At 36.7% G+C, this 18,665-nt stretch overlaps 1 pseudogene; it reads left to right on the top strand.

Annotated features, from left to right (window-relative positions):
• The first annotated feature begins 12,780 nt into the window (after window positions 1-12,780).
• Window positions 12,781-15,574, top strand: LOC149237287 (cysteine-rich receptor-like protein kinase 2; annotated as a pseudogene).
• Window positions 15,575-18,665: the final 3,091 nt, after the last annotated feature.

Genomic DNA, 18,665 nt, shown 5'->3' with positions numbered 1-18,665 from the left:
CCTCTTCGTCGACTCTACTCAGCCCCTCATCAGCTCTCTCCCTGTTTGTGCCTCTACGACCGCAACCCTGTAGGGCATGACCCCATTGATGGATCATCCTTGCACTAAGCACGCAACACCAACTCTGTTGAGAGTACAGGACACCTGAGCCATGCCCACGCCACCAATTAACACAATCCCATCACTTATGAGGTTGTGTAGCTCCCCACCACCCACAATGGCCAATATTGTTACCACGCCCTCCCTGACTACAAAAACAAAAGAGATTCCCAAGTGGGCTGGCACAGGAGCCCCCAACGATACTAATTCACCACAAATAGTAATCCACAAATTCACCACAAAGAGTACTCCACATACTCTCAAAATACACAATAAAAAGGACCAACACAAAACCACTCTTCACAACACCCAAGACAAGCCACAAGCATTAACTGTATTAAGTAGGAAGTCTTCTCGAGAGTTGAGAAGGTTGTCTCACAGCTTCTGGAGACTTCAGATAGCTTCCCAAAGAAGCCACTGTCACCAAAAATCCAGAAGCTTCATCACGATGTATAAAATTCTTTCTATGGCAATGTAAATTCGAAGTTTGTGGTGTGATCTACGTTCTCTGATATGGTATTGGAGCTCAGGTGAGTTGTGAGGAGAGGTCGAGTGGTAAATAACTATGTGAGGCTGATTGTTGTGCTAAGTGTTTGAGTGTCCTCCTTTTAGTGTTTGAGTGTGCAGAGAGCGTGAGCTCTTACTGTTGTGGGAAAGCGGCATAGTGTGAAGCGATTGAGTTGAGTTTTCAACTCTGTTATGATTGTTAAGGCATAGTCGACCTGAGGAGTAAGACAATATGGAGCTTCCTAGAACAACGTTAGAAGAAGCACACTAAGGAGTGTATGTAGTCATGTTTATGTTGAGAAAGGGTCGTGAGGGATCGTTGGCATAACAGTTGAGTTGTGAGAGTTGTGAGGTAGCGTTTTTGTGGACAACAGTGTTGTTCATGAGCACTGAAGGATAATCATTGTCATGTGTGTTTTCATGTAAGAGAACATGTGTGGTTCGTGGACCTGTGCGTTGAGTTTACTGTAGAGTCCTTAAAGGTGGATCGGGCCATATTGTCAGTAGAGGACACCATATGAAATGAAGAGGTGAATGAATTGAACGCCTGTGTGAGTGATCTTTTTCGTTCGTTGAGACCGACATGAGGATTCACCTATTGTTGTTGTGGAGTCAAGAAAATTGTTGTTCCTGTTGTCATTATTGTGGCTTGATGAGGCTGTGTTTGGCCAAAGTCATGAGGAAATTGGTTGTTACTGTGAGGTGCCAAGGTGAAGTGCAAAGCTTAGTGAAAACTTGGTGTTGTTGGTTTCAAAGGCAGTAAGCAATTTCAAAAGTGGGGGATTTGTAAGGAATCTTGTGAAAATCTCTCATAGGCTGTAGTGGACGATGATTAGCCTGGAGGAAAAGAATGCATCACTGAGAGCCTGCATATGCCAATATGGAGCTTCGAGATAAAGAATGTGGATGCTCTAAACTTGGATTTGGTGCTTCGAGGAAAAGATGTGAGTGGTCGCTCCAAGGAAATGAGCTATAATTCTCAATGTGAAGCAAAATATAAGTGACATGTTTGTTCTAAGGTGAAGTTATTAGGGTTCGAGTTCAGGTCCAGTTTCAAGTTTGATTTTCAATAGTGGAATTTTTGGAGTGCAGAGAGAATGGATTTCGATCATTGATTGATCCAGGTGGATATTGGTGGCCACCTGCCAAGTCCACCTGGACCCCCACCATTGTCTTTCTCAGCATTTTCAGTTTCCTTAATTGTAGCACAACTTACTATTTTTAGCAGTTTTTCGGGTCCTGAACTTCCGGAGCCATTTTGAGGCCCTAAACGACGTTTTTTGGGGAATCCAGGGGCAACATGGGTCCATGAAATGGACCCATGTTGCCTATTCCAACAATGATAGTGCTCGGATAGATCTTTCTAATGAGCTATTGTACGCGTCAAACGGAGATCATATGCCAAAGTTACGACCCCGGGAAGTTGATGTACCAATTTACCCCCAAACGGGGCCCACAGTTTGGCGTTTCATCTCCTAAGGTTAGGTTTTGGAATGTTAAGGGTTTTCCATTGTTTCTCAACAATAAATAGGCCTTCGAGCCTCATTGTAACACAGTTCAGAGGCATGTAGCCATCACATCTCTTCTCAGAGATAAGCTACCATCGCCCTAGCTGGTTTATTTCCATTTCTGGTTGTAAGCATATTTCAGTATTTTCCATTAATGAAATGAAGTATTATTTCCGCTGCATCTTTGTGTATATGGTTATCTCTGTGATTTGTTGCGTTCTTGTTTAAATCCGGATCATTGATTTCTCAAGCTGTGTGAGTTGTTGCAAAATTGTGGAAAGCCCAAGTTGCCTGGCATCATGGAGCTTGCAATATTGAGCTGAAGTTTGGATTTAGAGTTCTATACCACTACAAAAAAGGATATCCATTCATAGTTGTGGATCATAGTCAGGTGTGAGGGATCTGTTCTATCAGGAGCATTGCTCACTATGCTAGAGTCAACTGTTGAGACCCATCTCAGTGTATGTGGAATCATGGAGAAGTGGCATGAAACTTGTGTGGTCCTTTGAAGCAATGCTTTTTATTTTTTGATTTAGGGCTTACAAAGTTTGAGTTGAGTTATAGTGAAGGGAGATTCGCCAGAAATATTTAGTGGCTTTGGATATAAATTCCACTGTGGTGTTTTTGGTGTTGGCCCACATGTAGTATTTGCATGTAAGGCCAAGTTGAGAGTCGACTGTGGAGATCAAGTTGGAGAGCTAACCGTGGGAGCTAATCGGCTGATCGTGGAGTTGCAACCTATGACTGGTGCATGTGTAGAAGAGTGCCAATCTTTTGAAAGGTGTCTTCGTATTGGGTTGGAGTAGTGTGTTCATGTGAAGTTGTGTGAATAGCCTAGTTCGAGTAGTTGCAGAGGAAGATTGCAGCTCACTGATGTGTATTAGGAAGATGAGAAATGAGTGGAATAATTTTTGATAGTGATCTTTTTGATAATTGTTTTTCAGAGAGTCCATTTGGAAGTATTTTTGGGCCGGGTAATATTTTTTATTCGAGTAGTATTTTTGAGTCAGAAGAATTATTCAATAAACAAAATGGTTTTATTGATGACCATGAATATTAAGAGGTGCAGTCTATTCCACATGTTCTTGCAATATTTGAGAGTAGAAATCGCTTCTCTGGGAACCCAATTGTTAAAAATTTGATTGGATCTGCTTCTAAGATGGTTACAACATTGGAGGATAAGACCATGGATGTTGTTCAGAGGCCGCACATGTTTGAAGATGAGTGCATTTTGATGAATGAAGAGGAACTTGGTGGCATACTTTACAAGGCTCCTTGTGATGGAAAGTGGGGAGAGCATGAATCAGATTACCTTGTTTTCATTGTTTGGGATGTTGCCTTGCATCCCAATCCAGAAGAGGTTGTTAAGTACATAAGAAAAGAGTAGTTGAAGGAGCTCATAAGGAAAGCAAGAAAGGTGAAGATGAAACTGCATCAACAAATGAACAAGCATGGACCCTTTAGCAAGAAGAAAAAAATGAAATATGTGTTATCAAATCGTGTGTAAGCCTAGCTGAGACTTATACCAGCATGCATGTCAATTAAGAGTATGTTTGTGTCTTATTAATTGTGCTATATGGTGTATTATGTGTTTGTCATATGGTTGGAATTAAGGGGGAGTGTTGGAAAACATTAATTCCAACCAACCAATCTTCTGCATTAATTGTATTAGGTAGGAAGCTTGCTCGAGAGTTGAGGAGGTTGTCTCACAACTTCTGGAGACTTCAGATAGCTTCCCAAAGAAGTCACTATCACCAACAATCTAGAAGCTTCATCACGATGTATAAAATTATTTCTCTAGCAATGTAAATTCGGAGTTTGTGGTGTGATCTACATTCTCTTATAGGATCATAAACATCTCTTGCTTCACATAAATTTCAATAGTAGAGGTGCCTCTCTGCTTCGTCCATGTGCGAAGCCTAACATAGTTTAATTGGATCGATCATAGCTTGCATTCAGTGAACTTGATTTTGTCCTTGAGGGCATTCTGTGATATTGAAATGATGCATAAGAAGATTTGTGATAGGACTATTCCCACTTTGAGGAAAGATTTCTAACTCTAACAAAAAATTTCTCACCCTCGATAAATTTTCTTGGAATATAGGCACTTACAAATCCAAATTTCTTAACCATGGTATATGTTCAATGATGTGGGCATAAATGTACATTGTGATAGGACTATTCCCACTTTAAGGAAAAATTTCTAACTCTAACAAAAAAATTATCACCCTTAATAAATTTTCTTGGGATATAGGTAGTTCCAAATCCAAATCTCTTAAACCATGGTATATGTTCAATGATGTGGGCATAAATATTGTACACATTAGCGTTTGTGAAGGTGATCAAGATTTTCTAATTAAGAAGGTGAGGCAATATTGCAATGGATACACAACCCAACTTCATTTTGAAGATGTTGCAAAAGTATCGAGATGAGTTCAACAAATGCTAGAATAATGCCAAACCATAACATAAAAAGTTCAGAATTCCTATCCCTACATCTTGATTAAACTTCCTGAATGGCCATAAAATACTTACCACGTGATTTGTCTTGTCTTCATCAGAAGGATAATCTCCTCCAGGGCTTGGCACCTTGGGAATAATTTGGAATGTCTGCAAAAGTTTAGATGTTTCTCCAGCACTCACATAATCATTATTCGGAATCTTTTCGTCACGTATATTTTCTAATTCCTTTTCAGAAATTTTCCTTGATGATTAAGATTGTAGATATAAGTGCAAATGAAGATGCTGCTAAGCTAGAAATCCAATTGAAACACATCAAAAATTAGAGAAGAGAATCACTCTGCTTGAATTTATCAGCTACAGAAATATGAACATAAGTCATAGGAAGTAAACTCTAAAAGTGTGTAAATCAACACATTGGGTTTCAAATTATATAGAAGCATTGGCAATACTAAGTTTAAAGTCCAAGGACTAAAATCTAGTTAGAATTACACTGCCAATGAAAAGTATATGCTGCCCCATTTTCTTTGCAAGCACTGGGTTCATTTGGCATAACAATATATTTAATAAAAGTTTAACATGTTATTTATAGAAATTGAATTAATATGAAAAGAATAATAATCATTCTTCCCAACTACCCAAAATAAATTTATTTAATTAAAATTACTTATATTCATATTAAATTTAATTTCAAAATCTCAAATCGAAATATTGATGTTCCTAACTCTTTTTTTTCAAAGAAATGGATAAAAACTTGTATTCTTGAAAAATTATGGTTAATAGGCCAAATCTTTTACATATTCCAATCTTCCTTGGAGGTTTGAAATTGAGCATGATTTTCAATCCAAACTCTCTAACGATTTAACCATGTCACAAAAATTTCAAACCCTTTCCAACTAAAAATTCTTTGAAAAAACTCCCAATATTCAAATGCATTTACATTCCATTATTCACTACTTTTGTCTTTTTTTGGACTAACTTTGATAAGAGTAATATATTTTAAAGAGTAATATATTTGTTAATTTTGTTCTTTATTTATTTTAAATTTTAAATAACTTTTATTAATTAATACTTTTTTTTTAAATCTAGGATAATCGGTAACTTGTGAGAGTTATCCTGAACAGATCCTAAATGGCTGCCACTATAAACCTAGGCTATGTGCAACCCCCTGCAAGCCACACAATAGCAGGAAACTTATGCCTCAACAAGAGCGGAGACATCCCCTATGGGGTTGCCTACTCTTCTAGCCAAGACACAACAGGTCATATATATACTCAATGAAATTTGAACCCTCATCTAGCAGGTTACACCGCGGAAAATTACCATTGAACATCATATCATTGTATTATTAACTAATATTTTTAATAATATAACAACTATAACAATCTTACAAGTAGAAGTCATCTTAAAAAAATTCCCTCCAAAACTTTTCTTTTTCAGATCTCAAATATAATATTTTTTTTAATTTAGAAATTTATTTATGTAATAGATGCACATTTATAAAACAAATTTATCTATAATTTTTCAAAATAATATATAATCTTTCCATAAATAAAAAATTATCACCAATAAAAGAATCAAACACTTTCAGCGATTCTTTCTGTTTCTTGAAACTAAATTAGAAAGACCAAAAAACATAACTTTTCTAATTTATTTTCACTTTCTATATTTTTGGCATTTAGTTACTTTTTTATATATATCATTCTTTCTTTTCCTCATTGCTAAAAACTATAATTTTTCTAATTTCACTTTTACTTTTTATATTTTTGATATCTAGTTATCATTCTTTCTATATATAGAACCTCCATTATGTTTCAGTATATCACAAACATTTCTTATATCTGTTTTTCAAGAACGTTTCTTATTGAGGGAAGGCAGAGAACTTACATACAGGTCAGCCCTAGTTCAGGTTATCTCCTGGCAAGGAGAAAAGGAGGAGAGGCGCTCCCATCTAGCTATTCCAGTAAATTAACCTGTTAAATTAGTTATTTCAGCAAATCAACTTACTAAATTAACACACGTACGAATCAGATCGAATTTAGGCGAATTGTTCGACAATCGAACCGAATTAGCGAATTTCCGTATCTTTTTGCCCGATAGGGCGAATTTGGTAACTATGGATTATATATCATTAATATACCTAATAATTTCATTGCGATCTTCATTCCTTTGCTAATACGGAATGAACATTAATAATAAAAAGGGCATATGTTCCACCATGCCTGACGACAAGACTCGGTTGTGGGGAACCTCTCCCTCTTCGTCCACTCTACCCGCTCGCTCATGAGCTCTCTCCCCATTTGCGCCTCTACGACCACCACGAATAGGGCAGTGAAGTGGAGAATCTGGACTCGGATAAATTTTGAGATACATTGTACTCGCAAGGATTTTGAAGTGGAGACATCAATTTAAAGTTTTTTTTATTAATTTAAAATAAATTATTTTTATATAAGATAAAAATTAATTTAAAATTTTATGACTATTTTATTTGTGGTATTATTTATTTGGCCAGGTTGTACCTATTTTAAATAAAAAAAATTATATATATATATATTATTATTATTATTATTTTACCATGAGTATTGTTTTTTTAAGTTATACATATTTTAAATGAAGAATGTTATTATAGGGCTAAGAGCATGTATTTTTTTTAAAGAGATTACAAATTTAAAACCAAAAAGAAAAATATGTATACTATGACTTTAAATAACAATAATAATATTTATGCATGGTTTGTATAAAAATTATATAGAAAAAAATTAATAAAATTATTTTCATTCACAGGGTCATTGGACTATAGGAACAGTTTCACTCACATTTCAACGCTATGCCCTGCTCTGCAATGGGGATGACGATTAAACTATTAATCACCACTGTGTTACTTGACTTTGGCCTTATTGCGTGTGAAGTGATTCTTTGAGAAGAAATATAAATATTAACTTTTTATTAAATATTAACTACTAAAATTTGGAAATTTGGATTCATTGTATGTGAATCTGAAATATGGTGTTTATATTTTATTTTATTATTTAGAATAATGATTTATTTGGTCTGATATAAATATAAATATAAATTGTTTATTAAGTATTAATTACTGAAATTTGGAAATTTAGATTCATTGCATGTGAATGTGAAGTATGGTGTTTATATTTTATTTTATTTATTTAGAATAATGATTTATTTGGTTTGATATAATATGTTGTTTAGGTTAATTTTAAAATTATTTTTTTTTACTGAGATTTAAATTATTATTATTTTTTTTAAATTATTGAATAAAAAATTTAAATATAAACTATTTATTAAATAAAGTATTATAACTTTAGATCATTAAGGGTGAAGTGATTATTTACTAAGGGATTTAAATATATGTTATTGAGTAGGTGAAGTATTGAAATTTAAAACTTTGGCAGTGATTTTTTGGGAAGTATTGAAACTTAAAAGTTTGGCTTAGTGAGTGTAAAGTGATTTTTTGCCAAGAAATTAAATGTGAAGTGGTTTTTTTATAGAAAAATTTAAATATATTATATTTATTATATAAAATATTGAAATTTAGACGTGTGAAGTGTGAGTGTAAAGTAAGGTGTTTTTATATTATTTTATTTTATTTTTTATTTTTATTTGATATAACAATATATTAATAAAAATTTAAGATGTTTTTTTAGAAATTAAATATAAATATAGAAAATAATAGTTATTCCGTTAATCACACAAAAATAAATTTAATTCACAATAAAATCTTTTTTAATATTTATATTGAATTCAATTACAAAATCTCAAATAAAATTCCTAACATTTTAATTTATTAAACTATAATAATTTAAGAATTATAAACACAAAAGCTTTTTTTTTAAGTAAATAAATAAACATTTTCTTTCTAAATTCTAATAAATTACAATTGGTATTAACCACAATCACCATCGTTAACATTATCATCATTCTACACAATAAATATTTATTTAAAAAAAAATTATTAAATAAATACAAATATACAATTTTTTTTATATTTACAATATCAATGGTAAATAATTCTTTTTTTATATATTTTATTTATTCATATGATAAAACATAAAATTTCTATATATATAAAAAATAAAATCCACACTCACGTACCCTTTCCCCACTTAACCTCATTTCTTATTGATAATCAAATAAATACTAAATCTACGATATAATAAACTCAAATTTGGCCAATGAGATGATAACATTTTCATGCATATGTTGTTATTGTAGTTGGACTGCTTCGGTTGCCTTAATGACATATGTTGTTTAACTTATGTACTTGTGTATGAACTGATTCACACGCAATTATATGAATATTGTTGTTAATGTGTTGCATATGTTGTTAATGTTGTCACCATCCGTGTCGACTACTCTGTTGGACATTAGACATACCTTTCACTTGAACCTTGCTATAACAATCGTCACACTCGTCTCAAACTGATCCATGAGTATTGTACATGTTATCTTACCTTGTATGATGTGACTGCCACATCTGAGTGGACTGCTCCATCAGAAGCTGTGCATGTCCTTTGTTTTGTGTGTTCCTAGCCGAGTTGGGACTGATCCCTTTCAACTCAAAACTCACCTTCACCTCCTTCTCCTTTCGAAGTGTTGGAACCTCTCATACACCTTCCTTGACTCACTGCATCAGTCACACCTTTTGTAAGGCCTCCGGGCGTGAACGCGGACGGGCGTCGGGCGAGTCGGCATGCACGATGGGCGCACGGGCGGACGACAGGCGCGCGGGCGGGCGCATGGGCGGGCGAGGGCACACGGACGGGCGCACGCTGAATGGAAATGCAACGAAGAGGCGAACCTTATGCGACGAAACCGTGGACAGTTTTGCGACACTTGAAGAAGTGCGATAAAACGATGGAGCACTTATACCCGATGTGCGTGGAAGGGATGTGCGGGCAGGCCGACACATACCTGGGCGCTGCAGAGGGTGTGTTGATGGTATTTTGGGGGTCGGCTGGAGTGCCACCGCCCACAGTGGAACTATGCTTGAACGCATATATATACATGTGCGTTGAGGATCATTTGGAGGCAGTTCGAATAAGGCAACTCGCACAAGCTCAAGGAGTACAAGGAGAAGTGCGCAGATTTGGAGAGAGTGCGCATAACTCATGCGCATGTTTTGAGGGCACAGTTTTGGGTATTGCTTGGAGCCGGTTGTGGGTTGGGAAAAGTGTGCCCAGGGTTGTCTTTATTGAAGTTTTGTGCCGGGATTGACTAGAGTGTCTTGGTGACTCGGGTGAGCACCCACTCTTTGTGCAAGGCGTGCACATGGTTATCGTAAAAGGCTGATTTGCCTATATTGTAAAAGAAGCTAAGTATTGGTTTGGAGCGTGCCAAGCATTACTTGTGATGATTGTATTATGAAGAAAGATTGATTAATATATATTGTCGGGCAGACTTGTTCGAGAGTTGCCCCTCCCCTTTATATTGTGCAATTGTTATTGTCTTTTATAATTGCTGTGGATAATGAATGAGTATGGGTGTTCATTGGTATAAAGGATAAATGTAATTTCACTTGGTTGCGAAACACAAACTAAGTAAGGACAAGTGAATTAGGCGTAGTCCATGAATGTTAGTATTGGTGAAAAGAAAGCGTTCGGTGGTGCCGCACCTCGCTATAAGCGGTTGGAAGACTACCGTAGGTGTAGGGGCGTGACACCTTTGCTACTGACAGAGTTATCCTACTTCCCTCTGTGCGACATTGCGGTCAAGGCATTACCTTACAACCCACTGTTGGGACTCCTACACAAAACGGTCTGAGGTCTAATTGTGACTTCTTACTAGGGAGATCCCTTTGACATGTTGGCGGGTCCAGCACCGTCAACATTTCTGGCGCTAGAAGGAGGGCCTGATGACAACCTGTGTTCTCTCATCCAGTTTTGAACCTTTGCATATCTTTCATGGAGTCTTGCACTCTTTTTCCTCGCTGTTTTTTTCAAATCATGAAGAAGTCTCCATCTCGGGGAAGCTTTTCGATCTCTTGTCCACTCACACGTATGATGGTGAAGGCGAAGTAGCCTGGCCTAAGCACTTACATAACTTTGTTTCCTTGATTCATGATGAAGATGAGTTTTCTAATGAACAGGCCGATTCGCTGCTTGCATACACACTTTGCGAATCTCCATTTTGTTGGGTGCTCAGCCTACCAGCTGAATTTGAGCACTTCTATGATTTTATTTAAGACATGTTCTATCATTTTGATCCAGACCATCTTGACTGGAAACTGTTACAACAATGGAGGGATTTGCATGAATTCATTATTGATTTTTAGCAGTGCTTCCGTGATTTGCAGTTTCAAGCTCCGAGGAGCTAGATGAAATTTGCTTATCTTTGGGATCAGTTTGAGCCATCCCAAGAGAAAGTTTGAGATCAATCCTTGCTCAACATTCTTTGTTGGTCGAGCTACGCAATATCATGTGGAAGAGGGCACTATCTCAATTGACTATCTGCCTTCCTCTTATTCAACAACTCCACCAGTGCCCAGTGATGTTGATGATCATGCTCACACACCTGTTCATCCTTCACACCCTCCCAACATCACTTCACTCAATTTTCGTGCAGATTTGGTTGTGAGTCCTTCGAGTCCTCATATGCCTTCTTTTCTACGACCTCCGTCTTCGCACTCGGGTGTTTCTCCGGATGATGTTGTCTTGTGTTCATCCATTTTGGACTCTTCACTTGTTGTGAATGAGGAACAACCCACTAATGGAGTTGGTGTTTCACAGCCAACATGCATTGTCATTCATGAAGAGTATGAGTGGGAGCTTGAGCATCAACACTCGGTGAAGGATGACTCCCTCCCGTCCGAGCCCCCTCCATTCTTTCCTAACATCGTTGGTGAACCTGCTATCCATGATTTTGCATGTGTGTCTTCATCCACGAATGCACCCATTGTTGATCTTTCGTAAGACGCACCGTATCTTAGCCCATCATCCAACAATGGAGGGGACCAATCATTCATTAGAAATCCACTTGATCTTTCATCTGCGTTTTCTGGAAAAACAAAGGGTGAACATCCTTCCTCCTCATCTACCCCTCTGCTTTTTCCGGAAAAGCAGAGGGTGAACGTCCTTCCTCTTCATCTTCCGTGATTTGCAGTTTCCTTGAGTGACAACATGACAAACCTTCATGTACATGGAATTCAACATGAGCTAGATGAACCTCTATTTCATCCAACCACTAGTTAGTTTTGTGTTGGCAGGGAAGATACTCCAAAATCTCCTATTAGATGAATTGTATATCATTAATATACATAATAATTTCATTGTGGCCGTCATACCTTTGCTCATACAAAATGAACATTAATGACAAAAAACATCAATCGGTTGTGGGGAACCTCGCCCTCTTCGTCCACTCAACGCGCTCGCTCATGAGCTCTCTCCCCATTTGGGCCTCTCCAACCACCACGAATATGGCAGTGAAGTGGAGAATCTGGACTCGGATAAATTTTGAATTGAAGAGATACATTGTACTCGGCATGAAGAGATACATTGTACTCGGCAAGGATTTTGAAGTGGAAACACCATTTTAAAGGTTTTTTTAATAAGTTAAAATGAATTATTTTTATATAAAATAAAAATTAATTTAAAATTTTATGACTATTTCATTTGTCGTATTGTTTATTAAAATCATATATATATATATATATATTAATTAGTAGTTTACTGTAACATGATTGGAGTATTGTTATTTTGTGAAGTTATACATATTTTAAATGAAGAATCTTATTACCGCGCTAAGAGTATGTTTTTTTTTTTTTTTAATTACAGATTTTAAAACCAAATAATAAAATATGTATACTATGACTTTAAATAATAATAATAATATTTACTATAAAAATTATATAGAAAAAATTTAATGAAATTATTTTCATACATATATATTTTATATAAAAATCACCTTAAATAAATTGAACTCATATAAAAAGAGGAGATCATTGAATTGCCCTTTTTTCTTACATGATCATTGATTCACTTGTTTAAATAATTGTAATCAGTTTTTTTTTAAGAGCAATCAAGATGAAATATTTTTTTGAAAGCCACAACCACAACAACAAAAAATTTTCAATCTTTCGCTGAGAAAGCCACTTTGTCAGGCTTCCAATTTTCCGAGTCTCAAAGACTTCAACTTTTTGAGTGGGGCACGCCGGTGTGTGAAATTCAATTAATTCTGTAGCTTTCCGATACCAATGAATTATAAAAGCAGCTTCATTCAGAATTTGACTTCAGGTTTACAGGGTCATTGGACTGTAGGAGCAGTTTCACTCATATTTCAGAAGAGAGAGCGTTCCAATGCTATGCCCTGCTCTGCAATGGGGATGACGATTAAACTCTTAATCACCACTGTGTTACTTATAGTCTCTCTATGTACGGGAATGCGCTTCGCCGCAGCTGATCCAGAGACTCCTATTGTTTGGAGCGTTTGTGGGAATAGCGGCAATTATACTTATACAAACGGTAGTGCGTTTCAGCGTAATCTAAACAAGGTATTGGATTCACTGGTGAACAATGTTTATGCCACCGGATTCAATACCTCTAGTATTGTTTCTCAGGGGGCAAACAGCAATAGTACTGTTTACGGGCTTGTCCAGTGCAGGCAAGATTTAGATTCTTCCGATTGCAGACAGTGCGCATCCACCGCTAAAGCAAATCTTGTCAAGACACTTCTGGATTGATTCAACTAGACGGCTGCTTCTTGCGTTACGACGATCATAATTTGTACAACGATATTGAGAGCAAGAAGGATACACCAAGTAATATTCTTTGTAACAGTGGGAACAGCAGTCAGCCACAGCAGTTCACAACTGCTGTGGGAGCCTTGCTCTCAAAAAGTACCGCTAATGCTCAAAAGAGCCCCAAACTTTTCGCTTCAGATTCAGTCGCTGCGCCTGGTAATATATCGCAGACTATATACAGCTTCGCACAGTGTTGGAGAGATCTGTCCCGGACAAGCTGCGGATCCTGCCTGACTTTTGCCTTTGAAAATATATTTGCATGCCAAAGTGGAGCTCTTGGGGCACAATTCGGATCTCAGAACTGCTACTTGCGTTACGAGGTCTATGAATTTTTCAATACCTCTGTTCTGTCGCCGCCACCAGGGGAAAGTACTCCAGTGTCTTCTGGTATGTTCTTCTCATATTTTACATCGAAAAGATATTGTTTTTAAGATTTTGTTTTGGTGAAATAAAAGATATCCAATTTAGTTAGAATTGTTGTGCAAATTTTGCAGGAGGCAAAAAATCTAATGTCCTCGGAATAATTCTGGGCGTATTAGCTGCCATGGTTGTATTAATTGCGATCATAGGCCTTTGGAAGTGGAAGCTTTTCTCTCGACGGAAGCTTCAGGATCAGATTTATCGAATTAGAGGTCCAGAAATTGCTAAATTGTTTAGCCTCGAGGATTTTCAGCTTGTGTCTTGTGAACTGTTCACCAATTTGTTTACCTTGCAATGTGTTTCGCAGGTGACCAAGGAGAGATTAGCTTAGCTCCGAGTATAGCAAACGCGGAACTAATTTTCAAGTACGATTTTCTGAGAGAAGCTACCTCCAATTTTAATTTGGAAAACAAGCTTGGAGAAGGGGGCTTTGGATCCGTATTTAAAGTGAGCTCTTGGTCCTGCATTGAATTCAATTTCATATTTAAATGTAATGGAAAACAGAAACTAATTTGAAGTTTATTGATGTACAGGGAATTTTACCAGATAACAGAGAGGTTGCAGTGAAACGGTTGTATATTTCTTCAAGGCAGGGAGACGCTGAATTTTTGAATGAAGCAAATCTCATCAATCGTATTCAGCACAGGAATCTTGTGAAATTGCTTGGTTGCTCCGTTGAAAACTCGGAAAGGCTACTGGTTTACGAATACCTTCCCAACAGTAGTCTCGACAGGATTCTATTTGGTTTCTACTCACTCTCAGTCGCTACATATAGATCATAAGAGTCCTTAGTTTGTACATATAGATTGCTAATCCCTTTACTGTGCATTGCAGATGCAACGAAACGCCATTTACTTGATTGGAAAAAGCGGTATGAAATCATGGTTGGAATTGCACGTGGGCTGGCCTATCTTCACGAGGAATCTGAGATTCGGATCATCCACAGAGATATTAAAGCCAGCAATATTTTACTAGATGACAAACACAGACCCAAAATAGGAGACTTTGGATTAGCCAGGTTTTTTGCAGATGATCGGAGCCACGTTAGCACTAGAGTTGCAGGAACTTTGTAAGAATTTTCCCTACCAATGAAATGTTTGAGGTTCCCAAATAATTCATTCGGTTAAGTCTTTAAGATATGGAGATTTGATTAAATATGGCATTTTGCAGAGGTTACATGGCCCCTGAGTACGCTTTGCGTGGACAGCTGACAGAGAAAGCGGATGTATTCAGCTTTGGAGTCCTTCTACTTGAGATTATGAGTGGAAGAAAGAATCAGAGTTCGGGTGAAAACATGGAATCTCTCATCGAAGGAGTATGTTTCCTGTGGTTCTCATCTTTCTAATCGAATTTTTTTCCTATATGCAGAGCTTCTTGCGAACTAAAGTTTTTATTTTTATTTTTTTTGATATTGGCCAATTACCAGACATGGAGATTGTATAAAACGGAGAGAGCTTTAGAAGTTATGGATCGGACATTGGATGACAGTTATTCATGGGAGGAATGCATTAGAGTGATTAAAATCGGTCTTCTGTGCATGCAAGCGGTTGCAGCGTTAAGGCCTTCAATGTCCCGGGTGGTGTGGATGCTGACAAGTGAGCGAGAAGATATTCCCTCGCCCACAAAGCCTGCTTTCATAGATCTGGATGGTATGGGGGTACACAACGTAGGTAAGCGAGGCAGAGACAAAGCATCAAGCAGTAATTGGTCATCCGAAGCACCAACTTCTTCTTCAGCACTTCATCGAACATTCTGGAGCCAAGGTGAAAGTCAGCCAATGTCGGTAGCCTCTCGGCAACATCCTAACCATTACCTGCTCAGACGGTAGGAGCAGCATATTGTCGAAGAGCATATGGTAGAACCAGGGTAGGATTACTTGCAAATGATTTTAAACACTAAAATTTCATAAAATTTGTTTGTATCTTCCTACATTATCTACGGGGTATGGGTGACGCCTCGGAATGCCTTTTAAACGAAGAGCAGTGAAGCATCTGCTCTGGGAGATTTAAATGTAAACTATTCTTTGCAAAGAGGTTTAAATATAAGCTATCCATTCATTGAGTGGAGTATTGAAACTTGGGCTCATTGATGGTCGTCTTGGGTTTCTATTTTATAAATTAAGTATTTTAATGAACTATGTGTAACGATAATTTAATATGGGTTTTCGATAAATAAAGAAATTTATATAAATTATTCATTAAGTGAAGTATTGAAACTTTGGACTTATTGCGTGTGAAGGGATTCTTTGGGAAGAAATATAAATATAAACTATTTATTAAGTATTAACTACTGAAAGTGAAGTATTGAAACTTTGGACTTATTGCGTGTGAAGTGATTCTTTGCTAAGAAATATAAATATAAACTATTTATTAAGTATTAACTACTGAAATTTGGATTCATTGCGTGTGAATGTGAAGCATGGTGTTTATATTTTATTTTATTTATTTAGAATAATGATTTATTTAGTTTGATATAATAGGTTGTTTATGTTAATTTTAAAATGATTTTTCCAAAAGTAAATTATTATTTTCTTTTTAATAAGATTTAGCAGTAAATTATTGAATAAAGAATTTAAATATAAATTATTTATTAAATAGAGCATTAAAACTATCCATTTTCTTTTTACTAAGATTATTGAATACAATAATTTAAATATTTTTATTCATTAAATAGAGTATTAAAACTTTAGTTCATTAAGGGTGAAGTGATTATTTATGAAGAGATTTAAATATATGCTATTTAGTAGGTGAAGTATTGAAACTTAAAACTTTGGCTCATTAAGTTTTAAGTAATTCTTGGGAAGTATTGAAACTTAAAAGTTTGGCTAATTGAGTGTAAGGTAATTCTTTGCCAAGAAATTGAGCGTGCATTTAAATATATTATATTTATTAAATAAAATATTGAAATTTAGAAGTGTGAAATGTGAATGTGAAGTACGGTGTTTTGTTTTTATTTTATTTTTTATTTTTTATTTGATATAACAGGGACAACAATTTTCTGTTCGTTGAGATCGACGTGAGGATTGACCAATTTCTGTTGTTGAGTCAAGAAAATTGTTGTGCCTGTTTTCATTATTGTGGCTTGACGATGCTGTGTTTGGCCAAAGTCATGAGGAAATTGGTAGTTATTGCGAGGTGCCAAGGTGAAGTGCGAAGATCGATGAAAAATTGGTGTTGTTGGTTTCAAAGGCAGTAAACAATTTCGAAAGAACGGGATCTGCAAGGAATCTTATGCAGCTCTCTCGTAGGCTATCGTGGGCGACGACTAGCCTAGAGGAAAAGAATGCGCCGCTGAGAGCCTGCATCTGTAAATATGGAGCTTCAAGACAAAGAACATGGATGCTCTGAACTTGGATTTGGTGCTTTGAGGAAAAGAGGTGAGTGGTCGCTCCAAGGAAATTAGCCAGAATGCTCAATGTGAAAGAAAATATAAGCGACGTGTCTATTCTAAGGTGAAGCTATTAGGGTTCGAATTCAAGTTTGTCTTCAAGTTCGAATTTCAATAGTGGGATTTGTGGAGAGCAGAGAGAATGGATTTCGGTCATTGATTTCTCAAGCCATGTGAGCTGTTGCAAAATTGCGTAAAGCCCAAGTTGCCTGACATCTTGGAGGTTGGAAGATCAAGCTGAAGTTTGGATTTAGAGTGTTGGAACGCTGCATAAAAGGAGATCCATTCAGAGCCATGGATCATAGTCAGGTGTGAGGGATCTATTTTGTCAGGAGAGTCGCTCACTATTCTAGAGTCAACCATTGTGACCCATCTCAGTGTGCGTGGAGTCATGGGAGAAGTGTCGTGAAAGATGTGTGGTCCTTTGAAGCAGTGCTTTTTATTTTCTGATTTGGGGCTTTTCAAGTTTGAGCCGAGTTATAGTGAAGGGAGATCTTCCAGACATATTTGTTAGCTGTGGATAAAAAGCCGACAATGGTGTTTTTGGTGTTGGCCCACGCGCACGATCTACATGTAAGGCCAAGTTGAGAGATGATTGTGGAGATCGAGCTAGAGAGATGATCGTGGGAGCTAATCAGCTTAGCGTGGAGCTATAGCCTGTGACTGGTGCATGTGTATGAGAGTGCCAATCTTTTGAAAAGAGTCTCTATTTTTGGGTTGGAGTAGTGTGTTCATGTGAAGTTGTGTGAAGAGCCTTGTTCGAGTAGTTGAAGAGGACGATTGCAGCTCGTGGACGTGTATTAGAAAGCTGAGAAATGAGTGGTATAACATTTGATAGTGATATTTTTATGATGTTTTTTCAGAGAGTCCATTTGGAAGTATTTTTGGGTCGGGTAATATTTTTTATTCGTAGTATTTTTCAGTCAGAATAATTATTCAATAAACATAATGGTTTTATTGATGACCATGAATATCAGGAGGTGCGATCTATTCCACATGTTCCTGTAATCACAGAGAGAAGAAATTTCTTCTCCGAGAACCCAATTGTTAGAAATTTGATTAGATCCGCTACTAAGATGGTTGCGACAGTGGAGGATAAGACCATGGATGTTGTTCAAAGGTCGCACATGTTCGAAGATGAGTGTATTTTGATGGATGAAGAGGAACTTGGTTGCACACTTTACAAGGCTCCTTGTGATGTAAAATGGGGAGAGCATGAATCAGATTACCTTGTTTTCATTGTTCAGGATGTTGCCTTGCATCCAAATCTAGAAGAGGTTGTTAAGTACATAAGCAAAGATCAGTTGACGGAGCTCATAAGGAAAGAAAGAAAGGTGAAGATGAAACTGTATCAACAAATGAAAAAGCATGGACCCTTTAGCAAGAAGGAAAAAATGAAAGATGTGTTATCAAATCATGTGTAAGCCTAGCTGAGACTTAGACCAACAGGCATGTCAATTAAGAGTATGTTTATGTCTTATGAATTGTGTTATAGGGTATATTGTGTGTTTATCATGTGGTTGGAATTAAGG

The sequence above is a fragment of the Pinus tabuliformis genome, chromosome 8, assembly GCF_031772625.1.
Source record: "Pinus tabuliformis cultivar Carrire ecotype Pingquan chromosome 8, CPIR1, whole genome shotgun sequence".
NCBI lineage: Eukaryota > Viridiplantae > Streptophyta > Pinopsida > Pinales > Pinaceae > Pinus > Pinus tabuliformis.
This window is presented reverse-complemented; position numbering and strand designations above follow the sequence as displayed.